The following is a 16,357-nucleotide window of genomic DNA, read 5'->3' as shown; positions in this document are numbered from 1 at the left end:
CTTGTTTTCAGTATAATGAAATTTTGAGTTATAATTTGGAGAAATAATTACGTCGATCGTGATAGTGACGGAGTAAGTTGAAGCACGTGAAATCAATCAATACATAGCAGGCCTTCTGCGCTTTCACTACAGACGACACGACCCTCGCTCTTTCATAACACTCTCCACCGTGACTTTCATGGCCTACGATACTTTATCTGTTCTGTTTTCAATCGTTTCACCTTGTCGTTACTCGTTACCATCTGGAGTTTTTCGCCCATCGCGTTCGAACACGTCGAAGCGAAAGCATTTGTTTAGATGGCACCTTGCTTTTGTTTTAGAATTTGTTGATAATAAACTTTATTTCGTAATTTCTAATTGTATTTTGATAAATGCCAAGAGCCGAAATACGTAACGTGGAATACAAAAAAAGTACGAAATAAAGTCGTAAGTGATCTATATGGTATCCATATACATTATAACCGCCCCATGAACCATGGACCTTGCCGTTGGTGGGGATGCTTACGTGTCTCAGCGATACAGATAGCCGTACCGTAGATGCAACGACAACGGAAAGGTATCTGTTGAGAGGCCAGACAAACGTGTGGTTCCGGAAGAGGGGCAGCAGCATTTTCAGTAGTTGCAGGGCCAAGAGTCTGGATGACTGACTAATCTGTCCTTGTAACATTAACCAAAACGACCTTGCTATGCAGGTAGCGCCAACGGCTGAAAACAATGGGGAACTACGGATGTAATTTTTTCCGAGGGCATGCAGCTCTACTGTATAGTTATATGATAACAGCTTCCTCTTGGGAAAAATATTCGGGTATCCTGGAGGGTACTACTCACGAGGGCGTCGTTATCAGGATAAAGAATACTGGCGTTCTATGGATCGGAGCCTGGAATGTCATATCCCTAAATCGGGCTGGTAGGTTAGAAAACTTAAAAAGGGAAATGGATAGGTTCAGCAGGTTCTGACGGGTGTGAAAATTTAGTAAGTCACGGCTGCAAAATACTAACACGCGTCCTTTAAAGAAGAATGGAAAAAAGTGCTAGAAGCTGACCTCGGAGAGGATCAGTTTGGATTTCGGAGAAATGGAGGAACACGCGAGGCAATACTACCTCTTCGACTTCTCATAGAAGAATTGTTAAAGAAAGGGAAATCTACGTTTATACATTTGTAGACTTAGAGAAAATTTTTGACAATGTTGACTGGAACACTATTTAAAATTCTAAAGGTGGCAGGGGTAAAACACAGGGGGCGAAAGGCTATTTACAACTTGTACAGATATCAGATCCCAGTTATATGCGTCGACGGGCATGAAAGGAAAGCTGTGGTTGAGAAGGGAGTAAGAGTTGTAACCTATCCCCGAAGTCATTCAATCTGAATACTGAGCAAGCAGTAAAGTAAACAAAAGAAAAATTTGGTGTAGGAATTAAGGTCCACGGAGAACAAAAACTATGAAGTTGGCCGATGACATTGTAATTGTGTCAGAGAAAAAAAATTGGAAATTTGTGGTAAGATATATGATACCAGACAGCTGAGGTCGCTGGTCCCTAAGCTTACACATTACTTAATCTAACTTAAACTAATTTGCGCTGAAGAAACTACAAACACCCATGCCCGAGGGGGGACTTGAACCTCCGACGGGGGGGGAGCCGCGCGAACCGTGACAACCTGTCAGACAGTAAAGATCTTGGAAGAGCAGTTGTACTGAATGGACAGTATCTTGAATGGAGGATATAAGATGAACATCACCAAAACCAAAACGAGAATAATGGAATGTAGTCAAATTAATTCAGGCAATGCTAAGCGAATTAGATTAGGAAATGAGACACTTAAAGTAGTAGATGAGTTTTGCTATTTGGGGAGCAAAATAACTGATGATGGTCGAAGTAGAGAAGATATAAAATGTAGACTGGCAATGACAAGAAAAGCGTTTCTGAAGAACAGATATTTGTTAGCATCGCGCATAGATTTAAGTCTCATGAAATCCGTCCTGCAAGTATTTTTATGGAATGTAGTCATTTATGGAAGTGAAATATGAATGATAAACTGTTTAGACAAGAAGAGAATAGAAGCGTTTGAAGTATGGTGCTACAGAAGAATGCTGAAGGTTAGATGGGTCGATCACAGCCTGGCTAAACGAAGGGATCGGTTGGCAGGACACATTCTGACGTATCAAGTGACCACCAATGTAATACTGAAGGGAAGCCTAGGGGGTGAAAATCGTACAGGAAGACCGTGGGATGAATGCAGTAAGCAGATTCAGAGAGATGTAGGTTGCAGTAGTAACTCGGAGATGAAGAGGATTGCAGGATAGAGTAGTTTGAAGAGCTGCTTCAAACAAGTCTTTGGAGTGAAGACCACAACAACAACAACGTATACCATAAAAATGATTCAAATGGCTCTGAGCACTATGGAACTTAACATCTGAGGTCATCAGTCCCCTAGAACTTAGAACTACTTAAACCTAACTAACCTAAGGACATCACACACAGCCATGCCCGAGGCAGGATTCGAACCTGCGACCGTAGCGGTCGCGCGGTACCAGAATGAAGCGCCTAAAACCGATCGGCCACTGCGGCCGGCCACGTATATCATAAAAGTTTTTGTAGAAGTATATATCTATGTGCGCATGTACTCCTACATCTACAACTAAAACACCAGGGAGGTTTCAACGAGACTCTATACACATACCCATTACACTCAGGCAACAATTGTTGCGGAGGTAAAAACCACCTATCGATCATAGTTCAGGAGTAATGACATCATAAACAATGAAATGCGTCAAAACTGCCGCAACTTGCATGAAGCTTAAATTTATTACTTATGTACTAGTAAATCTATTCGAAATAAATTTCGTAGACGGCATCCGCATATGGCGCTAAATTCATCTACAAAATTATAAAGCGGTACCACACATTGTTCAGAAGATATGACGTCATAAACAATGAGATTCGCTAGAAACTGCAGCATGTTGCGTGACGTTTGAATTTATTACATCTTTGCTACTAACTCTATTCACAACACTTTTTGCAGACATCATTCACACATGGTGCCGAATGTACTTACAAAATTAAATCATTGTATGTCAGTAGATCAGGAGATACGATGTCACAAACACAAAGATAGGAGAGTAAATGCTGCATCATACATGAAGTTTCAATACATTTATTGTTAACGACCAAGACATCCCTAAAGTCCAGTCAGCATAAGGAAATCGCTGACACGTGGCAGCGCTTTGTTTCTTGAGCTGCTACACAACACTGAAGTCTGTCTTCATTAACAATGTAAATGTAAAAGCAAAAATTTGTAGCCTAACTTCCTGTTAAGGTGATTACTGAAATTCTTCATTTCCAGCCAGAAACGTTGCTGAAAAAGTGGTTGTATCTCGTATTTGTGTTTTAAATCACACTTTTATTTAAGAACAGTAATTATACTGAAGCCAACGTGATTTCCTCTGAGGTGACTAAGGTCATGGGATAGCGGTATAAACGCATATAGATGATGGTAGTATGGTAAACACAAGGTATAAAAGGACAGTGCATCGGCAGAGCTGTCGTTTGCACTATGGTGATTCCTGTGGGAAGCTTTACGACGTAATTACGCCCACACGACGGGAATTAACCGACATTGAACGCGGATTGGTAGTTGCAGCTAGACGTACGGGACATTCTATTTCGGAAACCGCTAGGGAATTCAATAATCTGAGCTCCACAGTGTCAAGGGTGTGTCTAGGGTACGAAATTTCAGGCATTAGCTCTCAGCACGGATAACGCAGTAGCCGATGGCGTTCGCTTAACGAGCGAGAGTAGCGGCCTTCGTGTAGAGTTGTCAGTGTTAACAGACATTGCGTGAAATAATCACAGAAATCATTGTGGGACGTGAGCCGAAATTTGGCGTTAATGGGCTAGAGCAGTAGACTACTGTCGCGAGTGTCTTCGCTAACAGCGCAACATCGGCTGCAGCGCCCCTCCTGGACTCGTGGCCGTATCCATTGGACTCAAGACAACTAAAACCGTGGCCTGATCAGATGAGTAACGATTTCAGCTGATACGAGGCTGATGATAAGGTTCGAGTGTGGCGTTGTTTACACGGAATGGACTGAGTCATCTGGTCTATCTCAACTGATCACTGACTGGAAATACACTGAAGAGCCAAAGAAACTGGTGCATCTGTCTAATACCGTGTAGGGCCCCCATGAGCACGAAGAAGTGCCGCAACACGACGTGGTATGGACTCGACTAATGTCTGACGTAGTGCTGGAGGGAACTGACACTATGAATCCTGCAGAGCTGTCCATAAATCCGTAATAGTACGAGGGGCTGAAGATCTCTTCTGAACAGCACGTTGCACGGCATCTCAAATATGCTTAATAATGTTCATGAGTGGGAAGTCTGGTGGCCAGCGGAAGAGTGTTCCTGGAGCCACTCTGTAGCAAATTTGGACGTGTGGGGTGACGCATTGTCCTGCTGGAATTGCCCAAGTCTGTCGGAATGCACAATGGACATGACTTAATGCATGTGATCAAACAGGATGCTTACGTAAATGTCACCTGTCAGAGTCGTTTCTAGACGTATCAGGGGTCCCGTATCACTCCAACTGCACACGCCCCACACCATTACAGAGCTTCCACCAGCTTGAACAGTCCCCTGCTATCACACAGGATCCATGGATTCATGAGGTTGTACCCATATCTGTAAATGTGCATCCGCTTGACAATCCGTAACAGGACTCGCCCGACGAGGCAATATTTTTCATCAACAGCATAATATCGGTGTTGACGGACCCAGGCGAGGCATAAAACTTTGTATCGTGAAGCCATCAAGGGTACACAAGTGGGATTTCGACACCCGAAAGCCGGCCGGTGTGGCCGAGCGGTTTTAGGCGCTTCAGTCTGGAACTGCGCGACCGCTACGGTCGCAGGTTCGAATCCTGCTTTGGGCATGGATGTGTGTGATGTCCTTAGGTTGGTTAGGTTTAAGTAGTTCTAAGTTCTAGGGAAGTGATGACCTCAGATGTTAAGTCCGATAGTGCTCAGAGCCATTTGAACCATTTTTGACTCCCGAAAACCCAAATCGATGCTGTTTCGTTGAATGGTTCGCACGCTGACACTTGTTGATGGCACAGCATTGAAATAAGCAACAATTTGCAGAAGGGCTGCACTTCTGTCACGCTGAACGATTCTCTTCAGTCGTCGTTCGTCCCGTTCTTGCAGGATCTTTTTCCGGCCGCAGCGATGTCGATGACTTGATATTTTTTTCGGATTCCTGGTATTCACGGTACACTAGTGAAATGGTCGTACGGGAAAATCCCCACTTCATTGCTATCTCGGAAACGCTGTGTTCCATCGCTCGTGCGCCAACTCTGACACCACGTTCAAATTCACTTGAATCTTGATAACTTGCTATTGTACCAGCAGTAGCTGATCTAATAACTGCTGCAGACACATGTTTTATGTAGGCATTGCCGACCGCAGTGCTGTATTCTGTCTGTTTAAAAGGCTCTGTATTTGAATACAGATTCCTATACGAGTTTCTTTGGCGCTTTGGTGTGGTTTTATTCGGCTATTTGGATACCATTTTCAGCCATTCATGGAGTAATATTTCCAAACAACGATGAAAAAGTCATCGGGCCACAATTGTTCGCGACTGGTTTGCAGAACCTGGAAAATTCGAGTGAATGATTTGGTGACCAAGATCACCCCACATGAATCCCATTAAACATTTATAGGACATAGTCGACAGGCCAATTCATGTACTGACTCCTGCACTGGTAACGTATCCGCAATAATGGGCTGCTATAGAGGCAGCATGTCTCAACATTTCTGCAGGGAATTTCGAACGACTTGTTCAGTCCATGCCACGTGGAGTTGCTGCATTGCACTGGTCAACTGAATATCGGACACGACATTAAGAGGTATCCAACGATTTCTGTCACTTCATTGTATGACGATCCTCTCGACAATACAAAAGGCGGTGCGGGGTCCCTAACAGGGTTTGTGATTACCACGGACGGTAGTACATGCCCGGCGACGTGCTCCCTCGCTGGCCACAAGGATGGCCGTTTTAAGGCCCGAGCGGTACAAGCCGCCGCTTGGGGGCGACAAGCTGAGCAAAGGACAATTGCAGGATTTGTGCGTAGTGAGTATAAAAGGTAGCGGAAACTCACACAGATGACAGTGGTTGAGGGAAAAGAGGGGGAGGAGAATGCACCAAATAAGGCGCTTGTGCGAAAAATATTTGAGACGTTATTCTACTAGGAAATAGGGAAACAAATAGGAAGGACTGAACCCCTTTTGTTATCACTCGTTTTATTTAACGATCATATGAACAAATTCCTTTAAATAACAATATTTTAATCCAGATTACTTTAGGTAATAAGAATAGTATGACAGAAGAATTTGGTGAATCTGCTACCAATGTCCTTTTATGGAACAAAGTCTATCTCATATATAAGGAAATTTTAAAACCACTAACAATTATGCGCCTGACGGCTTACATAAATTCACAATTGTATGTTGCTCTTCAGACAAAGTTTAATAAATATACACTACTGGCCATTAAAATTGCTACACCAAGAAGAAATGCAGATGATTAACGGGTATTCGTTGGACAATTATATTATATTAGGAACTGACATGTGGTTACATATCCACGCAATTTGGATGCATAGATCCTGAGAAATCAGCACCCAGAACAACCACCTCTGGCCGTAATAACGGCCTTGTATGCCTGGGCATTGAGTCGAACAGAGCTTGGATGGCATGCATAGGTACAGATGGCCATACAGTTTCAACACTATACCACAGTTCATCAAGAGTAGTGACTTGCGTATTGTAACGAACCAGTTGCTCGGCCACCATTGACCAGACGTTTAAATTGGTGAGAGATCTGAAGAATGTGCTGGCCAGGGCAGCAGACGAACATTTTCTATATCCAGAAACGCCCGTACAGGACCTGCAACATGCAATCGTGCATTATCCTGCTGAAATATAGGGTTTCGCAGGGATAGAATGAAGGGTAGACCCACGGGTCGTAACACATCTGAAATGTAGCGTCCACTGTTCAAAGTCCCGTCAATGCGAACAAGGGGTGACCGAGACGTGTAACCAATGGCACCCCATATCATCACAGCGGGTGATACGCCAGTATGGCGATGTGGAATACACGCTTCCAATGTGCGTTCACCGACCGCGATGTCGCCAAACACGGATGCGACCATCATGATGCTGTAAACTGAACCTGGATTCATCCGAAAATTGACGTTTTGCCATTCGTGCACCCAGGTTCGTCGTTGAGTACACCACCACAGGCGCTCCTGTCTGTGATGCAGCGTCAATGGTAACCGCAGCAATGGTCTCCGAGCTTATAGTCCATGCTGCTGCAAAAGTCGTCGAACTGTGCGTGCAGATGGTTGTTGTCTTGCAAACGTCCCCATCTGCTGACTCAGGGACCGAGACATGGCTGCACAATTCGTTACAGCCATACGGATAAGATGCCTGACATCTCGACTGCTAGTGATACGAGGCCGTTGGGATCCAGCACGGCGTTCCGTATTACCCTCCTGAACCTACCGATTCCGTATTCTGCTAACAGTCATTGGATCTCGACCATCGCGAGCAGCAATGTCACAATACTATAAACCGCAATCGCGATAGGCTGCAATCCGACCTTTATCGAAGTCGGAAACGTGATGGTACGCATTTCTCCTCCTTACACGAGGCATCACAATAACGTTTCACCAGGCAACGCCGGTCAACTGCTGTTTGTGTATGAGAGATCCGTTGGAAACTTTCCTCATGTCAGCACGTTGTGGGTGTCGCCAACGGCGCCAGCCTTGTGTGAATGCTGTGAAAAGTTAATCATTTGCGTATCACAGCATATTCTTCCTGTCGGTTAAATTTCGCGTCTGTAGCAAATCATCTTCGTGGTGTAGCAATTTTAATGGCCAGTAGTGTAATAAATACCCAAGTGAACATAATTAGCACCAGAATTAATTAGTGAGGAGTGACGCCATGTCGCTCGAAGACAGGACGGAAACTTAATTAGGAGAAGCCAAAGCGGAAGGCGGAAGCCGGATGTTTTTACAAGACCGACTTCTCGAGCTTCGACCCGGAGTCACCTTCCCCTAACCAGGGTTTCACAGCCCCGGGACTCATAGGTGGACAGGTTGCGCCTACTCCGAAACACCGGCCAGCCAGCTGTAACTTTTAACAAGCGCACAGAACAGGTTCGAAGGGACAGTGTAAACAACTGCTAGAAGATATTAAATAACACTTCATGGCAGATTGAAACTGTGTGCCGGACCGAGACTCGAACTCGGGACCTTTACCTTTCGCGGGCAAGTGCTCTACCAACTGAGCTACCCAAGCACGACTCACGGCCCGTCCTCACAGTTTTACTTTGCCAGTACCTCGCCTCGTAACTTCTAAACTTTATAGAAGCTGTCCTGCGAAACTTGCAGAACTAGCCATCCTGAAAGAAAGGATATTGCGGAGACATGGCTTAGCCACAGCCTATGGGGTGTTTCCAGAATGAGATTTTCACACTGCAGAGGAGTGTTAGCTGATATGAATTTTCCTGGCAGATTAAAACTGTGTGTGGGACCGAGTTCGAACTCGGGACCTTTGCCTTTCGCGGCAGAAGTAAAGCTGTGAGGACGGGCCGTGAGTTGTGCTTGGGTAGCTCAGTTGGTAGAGCACTTGCCCGCGAAGGGCAAAGGTCCCGAGTTCGAGTCTCGGTCCGGCACACAGTTTTAATCTGTCAGGAAGTTTCATATCAGCCCACACTCACCTGCAGAGTGAAAATCTCATTCTGATATTAAATAAGAGGTTAAATTATTCAGTGATAAAACAGCACACTACCTTTGCCCCACTATGAATGAACTATACAGGCAAGGTGCAACCAACAGCGCAAATCTTATCAATAACCTTAAGGAAAATTGCCTACTATCAAGATATTAAAAAAAACAATTACTAGCAAGGCCGGCGGGCACTCCAGTCTTAGTCGCAATTAAAATACGGGAACTCTTGGGCCCCACTGTTCAGTGAAAACCGTAACGGGTACAACTCTGAAAATTTCATTATAAGTTTTACTGGGGCTCACTACGCTAAGGCTACCAAACACTCGAATGCAGTATATTTGATAGGCAGATTACGGCCTTTCAGTTGATTACGTATTACATCAAACAACAATTTCCCACGAGCTGGAAGAGGCACACTCGTGCATTATATTAATATTTAACACCTGTATTAAACACCATGAATTCTTTATAGGCACACCTTTACTTCCATGATAACACCCATGTTACCAGAAGTGAGGTAGCAGTCCTCAACACTTTCACACACATGCCCTGCGTACAATCCCACTTACCTTTTCGCTGGACGTCCGATATGGCTTGCGTCGGGTACAGCAGGCGGCAATAAGGCAGCGGACGACCGTAGACAGCCGTGTCCGGAACCAGCAGCACGCAGCCCAAGGCAGCAACAAGCCTCCCCACAGGCGGCAGGAAAGGCTCGCCACCAGGCTGCCCCATGCACGTGTGGTCGGTTCCCGCTCCACTACAAGCGCACTCCGGCCTCAGACAACATCGAACGCCAACTGTCCACGCTCTTCGCGAGAGCCTCCAGTTAACTCCTGCGACAGAGTTACGGCAACCAAGGCTCAGTGCGCGCCAGAAGCAAAGATAAGAGCGCGAAGGCGAGGTACTTAGAAGAACGCTGGCGCGCCAGTAAAACACCACGGCTCAGTATTCTCGAACCGGCCCTAGCCCCAATGAGTTCCTATGGTAGGATAACTGCTGGTTGGTCGTTGGTGCATGTGAACTTGCCGCAGTACGTCTCGACACCGCATCCCACAACGAGCTCAACGGGGCTTAAGTCGAGGGAACGGGCAGGCAATCCATTTACCGGATATCATCTCGTCCAAGAGCTCAATTCCGATGTTCTACGCGGTCCCGTATTGTCACCGATAAGAATGGAATCAGGGCCGAAAACATCCCTGGGAAGACGCACATGGGGAAGTAGTACAGTGTCACAATAATGCTGACATGTGAGTGTACCGTGTTCAAATATTCAGAGTTCAGTAGGCCCATGCAATATCATGCATCCGCACACCATAACTCTTGCAACACCAAAATTATCATGTTCTTTAATGTTCCTGGTTGCATTATGTTCCGAAAGGTGCGAACAGATCTAAAGATGACAAAGCCGATGTCATGTATCACAGAAATGAACGAAAATATACTGTCTAGGTTTATAGGCGAACAATACATAATAAAGGCACTTTTGCACAGACACTCATACCGCAGCTGTACGTGCGTTTGATGTGAAATTGCGTGTATGCATTCATTATTATCCCGGATGAGGGAATAGCTACTGTCGACAGAGATTTACACGCGCATCACGTTGATATCAGGGCTATTGGACGATCAGTCACAGATAAAGAGAATAAATTGTACGTAATTTTATGTCGGAGGCAACTACTGCAGAGCAGTAAACACGAGACATTTCACGTGGTGTAATTTTCCATTGTACAGTAGAGGATTAATGCATAGCCGCCGATAAAGCCGTACGAGCTATTGCACTTCAGTTTAGTAGTGTACGTTTCTACTCAATTTTAAGTCATGTTTAGTTTGTATGAGAAGAAACAGATGCCGGCCGGGGTGGCCGAGCGGTTCTAGGTGCTACAGTCTGGAACCGCCCGACCGCTACGGTCGCAGGTTCGAATCCTGCCTCGGGCATGGATGTGTGTGAAGTCCTTAGGTTAGTTAGGTTTAAGTAGTTCTAAGTTCTGGGGGACTGATGGCCTCAGAAGTTAAGTCCCATAGTGCTCAGAGCCATTTGAACCACTTGAAGAAACAGAGAAACTATGATTACGTTTCATTCGATGGAATAAAAGGGAAAAGAGTAAAGGGAATTAAAGAAAAAAAGGAAAATAGGCGATAGTTTTTCCTTGTACTGTCACTTGAAGTGTTTTCTTTTCAATGGGTAATAACATTCACTAAGAGGCATTTGTTCTTCTCTTACAAGTTTCTGCTACACGCATCACGCCATCGCTATCTTATTACCTAAGTGGTAAATCTGACGATAAAAGTAATTATCCAAGGGCATGCGTACAAAGTGTCCAAGCAAAAATGGTCAAACTTCAGGGGTAAGACAGGAACGACCATTCGAAGCAAAAAAGTCTAGTAAAGATGGGTTCTAAAATGCCTGTCTTCAGAGCTATTAGCACTTCACCTTCGATACTGCAAAACATATCTCTTCCACTGAGCAAGTGATCATCGGTCTTACGGTACGCGTTTTAGACCCATGATTAATAGACAACTTTTTTTGGTTCAAATGGCTCTGATCACTATGGGACTAAACTTCTGAGGTCATTAGTCCCATAGAACTTAGAACTAGTTAAACCTAACTAACCTAAAGACATCACACACATCCATGGCCGAGGCAGGATTCGAACCTGCGACCATAGCGGTCTCGCGGTTCCAGACTGCAGCGCCTGGAACTGCACGGCCACTTCAGCCGGCAACTTTTTTTTGGTTTTGGTCCACATTGCCACCTTCGAAAATTGGGAATGCAAAGGGCTTGCAGTAGAAGATAACTCTTTGCGGTATCGAAGATGAAGTAGTGCTTAAGCGTATCAGCGCCCATGTTCAGAAGACTTTTTTGCCTCGAATGATCGTTCCTGTCATATTGACCATTCCTGAATATTGACCATTCCTCTTGGGATATCCTGTAGCACCTGGTAACAGGTAACAGCATCTGGCAACAAACATACTTGTTTTAAATTACTGAGCAACCTGTTAAATGAAAGTACATATAAAATAATTTGGGTTAAAGTGAAGTAGCTATATAGTCTTCTGGCTGCTCTGTGGTAGCGTAGTGCTAAAGGTTAAACGATACGTAGCTAAAGCGTACAAGCAGTCCACAGCAAGATGCCGAATCTCTCGGTTCGTAATGATTCTATAAGATGTCGTTTTTGGTGATGTGATGCTAATGGCGACACTAGTGGAAAATTTGCGTTTCAGCTTGCTTAGTTTCTTCCAAAAGTAGCTTGCAGATCTGTATAGCTTTCACGTGAGAAAAATATGCGATTCAGATCACATACTGATGTTATGTAGCATATTAAAGTTGAGGAGAGTCAGACACATCATCATTATTTCTGAACTCCTTCCATGTCTGCTATATTTACTGCTCTGTGGGGACTTCAAACGATAGGCCACTGGCTAAAATATGGTCGGAGTAGTGCATTTTATGCGACAAACTTTACACGAGCACTGAATATTGGCAGAACCCTTCCAACAAATCTAAGAATTGCATTCAGTATCTCCAGTACATGGTTTACACGTTCGCCCCATTTCATATAGGTTCTTAAATTTTGAATTAAAGTGTTTGAACGATCTGAACAGATGCTGTCGAATTATTTTTGGTATGTACGGTAATGCTCAAAGGAGTCCGAATAACCTGAATTGCGTTCCGCCTGATTTTCATTTACTCCACATAACGAACTTTAATGCACATCCTCTAATCTATTTTCGGTGCAGTCGTTCAGCTTGTAAGAGCGCGGAAGTCGAGCACCCTAACATCTACATCTGCGTCTATACCGTACTCCGGAAGCCATCTAACGGTGCGTGGTGGAGGGTAGTTGTGGATCACTAACCGATCCCCCTTCCCTGTTCAATCCCCAGTGCCATAAGGGCATTCCGCGTCCGCTGATTCCACACGCGCAGGTCGTCGGCCGCGCATAGACATGGAATAACAGTGGATCTTTCCTATCGGCTGAGGATTCGTCCGCGCCACGTCCGCGCCGATATGCCGCCGAGGCGTTGATCGCTAGTGTGGTTGTATATATCATGTTATGTACTGATCACCTGCTCGCCCTGATGACCTCGCAGCCCACCACATGTCATCTTGGACCAGATCTTTTACAAAATGTCAGAAGTGGGATGGTCAGTGTCCCTTCACCCATCAACATTCCTGAGGAGAGAATAAAACCTACAGTCTTTTCCATAGGATGTAGTAGTAATCGGTATTATTCGCCATTCGTGTGTGGTATCCGTATGTGGAAGTACCGCAAGGCTGGTACGGACACCATTCTTCCATCGGAGCAGTTCTCTTCAGCGATGCAGCAGACAGAGACCTAGCACTGCAGGTAAGATTACTGCAGATACTGGCTTCGCTTGACGTGTATGCGAACGGCAGTAATGGCGAAATCTTTAATAACAGGAGTAAAGGGGTAATTAAAAATGACAGACGCAGAACGAGGTGTGGATATACAGACTGCCATATCGGAATTACCTTCAGAAATTCGGTAACTAAAAGGAGATGCAAAAGGTAGGAGGAACAAGGGTAAAGTAAGTAGCATGTCGGAATATGATGAATGAAAGTACGATAGACCTAGCGGTAGTTAAGAACTTTTCTTTGATCTTTACAGTTCCAGTCTTCCACAGGAGACCAGATACGTTCACGTGTATTTTAGTAAACTAGAAAAAGCAACACGTTTTGGAACTTTGACTGACTAGGACAAAGTAACTGCGGAAGAAATGCGAATCCAACATGATGCAATAGATATTATCATGTGCAACACCATGTGTAGCCCTCCAGCTACCTATGACGAATTCAGACAGACACTTGTGCAACGGTACAAGAGGAAAAACACAGCAAGGTTTTACAGGGAGTAACTCCACAGAATATGCATCTTGAACGGAGAATCCATACACTATTTTGCACATTACATTAGCAAAATTAATCCTAACATGTATCAGCTCTGTGAGAACGATTTACGCAACGAGACAAAATTCTTTTAAGCTGGACATGTGGCATTAAATATGATTTTGAAAGGGGCTACTGAGTGAAATTGGCGGAGCAATAAGATTGACAAGTTGCCAAATAGAAATTTGAGCTGTTTAACAGCTATGGAGACCTCATACTGACCGCAAACTGCATTGTCTTGTGTTCGAAGCCTAATCGGGAACCAGCTATCGTGAGAACAAGCTGCAAAGCACATCCCGTAAGATAAATATCCTTTATTTCACCTACGGAGTGAAGAGTAATATAGCGTGAAACTGTAAGGTAGTGAATGCAAGCTGGAGAGCTCTGGGTGGAATACATTAAACGTCAGGAGGAACCCAGAATGGTCGCCATTATTTCCGCCCCAAAGAAGCAGTAGTTTCTGCTAGCTCCCTTGATTATAGTTCCAAAGGTCTCCTCGTTAACACAATTTACAGTGGACAAAATGTTCCATTCCTAGTCGATACAGGGGCACAAATTTCTTTGATGTGATGTCCTACAGTTAAAGAAAAAAGTTGGTGGCAGCCAAGCTGTACAGTTAAGGCATTAACTTCGTGGTAGGTCAAGATGAATATGTGGGGGAAGTGTAAGTGAAAAGGAGCAGAAGAAAGCGCTATGAAGATTGACTCAGATTAGGTTTCCTGGCGGATAACCATGCAGAAAGAGAAATCAGATTCAGTCATAACGATTATGGTTGCAATGGGAACTATAAAGGTCAAACTGAAACCAATGTTAGTGCTGCTGAGGTACAATACAAACCTAATAGCGGCGCAATTGAGCTGATCTGAGTCGATGTACATTTAACTAAATGTGGGCACATCCACATCTGGGAACAGGATGTCACTGTGATGATACAAAATTGCAAGGAAAGCAGTGGGTGATGTAAGGGGGGGGGGGGCGGGGGGTGTCTTAGTGGGTTACTAGATACAAAGTATAGCTGGTATAAGTGCCGATGTTTCTGATAGTGCCTGAGTATAGTGTACTGAATAAGATTACATCTGACAAATGAAAAGTCATACATTTTTAATTTGGTTGGCACCTCCAGCTACATGTGGCAAGAGTGATACAGCACAATAAGGGTTGGAAAATGTCAAGGAAAAACACATAGAAGGTGGACACATATACTTCATCATTTACCATATCACTGCTTAACAACAGTTATTATGATTACAAATTAAAAACCTTGTCAAAAAAGTAAGAATGCTCACAATAATTTAAAGAACTATAACAGGATCAATTCATCAATAACAAACTTTAACAACTGGTACCATTACGTACAGAGCTTGAAATAAGGAATATACAGTCCCAAAATACAAGTAAAAAGTCACACATACTATATGAGCCCCAAGCCGATTCACCCGATTATGTTTTACCAGTAAAATGAATTGTGAATGACTGCCACTAAAGCTAGTAACAATTCCCAAGCATGGATAACACCCTCAACACATACCCACCCAACACACAGAAACGAAAATAAGTTACGCCACTGATGGTGGCGCTTGGAAAGTCCTTAAGAATCTACAAACCTTAATAAGAACCCTAAGCAATAAAATACACAGCCCCCCAAAAAAAGAAAAGCTGGTAAGGCAAACACTTTAAAATGTGACTCCTAACTGGTACATACCAGCAGAAACATTGAAAATAACCCTTAAATTAATAGTAAATCCCCCAAAATACAAGATAAGCTCACATATACAGCAGACGGCTATGACAGCCAACAGGCAACAAGCAGGGAAGTTTTACAACGAGTGGAGTTAGCTAATGACTGTGGATAAAAAATGGCAAATGTCAACTGTTCATACCCACAAGTAAAGGGACTTAAAATCTGACATGCTCCAGAACTAGCACAAGGGTGGAAGGTTTAAATAAGTAGTTAAAGACGGTATAATCATAAGGAACTTCGGGCTTGCAGAATATGTTTCAAAGCTTATGTGCTTGTTGAATGCACAATACTGCATAGATCAAGAATTCCAGATTAACTAGCGACACTCCACCATGGCACATATCAAATCATCAGATTTACTTAACTTGAGCCAACACGGGGCAGCTGGTAGGGGCGCCAGATCGCATGCCAACCTCGACATCGTGCGACGACCGAAGTGTCGCCGCACCAGAAAGAAATCACGTCTGTGCTCCGGCCTCAACGAACAAGAATGCGTCACCCGCTGCCAAAACTACTACTTCAAAACACATCAGGAGAGAACAGTAAAATGCCCAAATAACGCTACAGGTATAGCTCAGCACTCCTTATAACTAATTGAAAATTAACAAGATGAAATATCAGCACTTGCGAGTCCAATGATTAGGGCTTACTCCTATAAAATGTACCTTGCCGCTACACAGACTATGTTACAATTTCAATTTCATCAACTCAATTTATAACAGAGAATGCTCGTATACTTGCATGGAAGATGGCCAGGAACAACAAATTATCGTGAGTTACACTGACCAATGTCCACACACAGTCACTCAGAGGTTCAATTCCACATTAAGGTGGCCTTACAGTAATAAGGAACAATAAAAAACAACACTTAACTCCCCTCAGGTGTGAAGGAGCCTTGACTTGCAGGATTCCAAGCAAG

Source organism: Schistocerca piceifrons, chromosome 3 (assembly GCF_021461385.2).
Source record: "Schistocerca piceifrons isolate TAMUIC-IGC-003096 chromosome 3, iqSchPice1.1, whole genome shotgun sequence".
NCBI lineage: Eukaryota > Metazoa > Arthropoda > Insecta > Orthoptera > Acrididae > Schistocerca > Schistocerca piceifrons.
Note: the sequence above shows the minus strand (reverse complement) of the source record.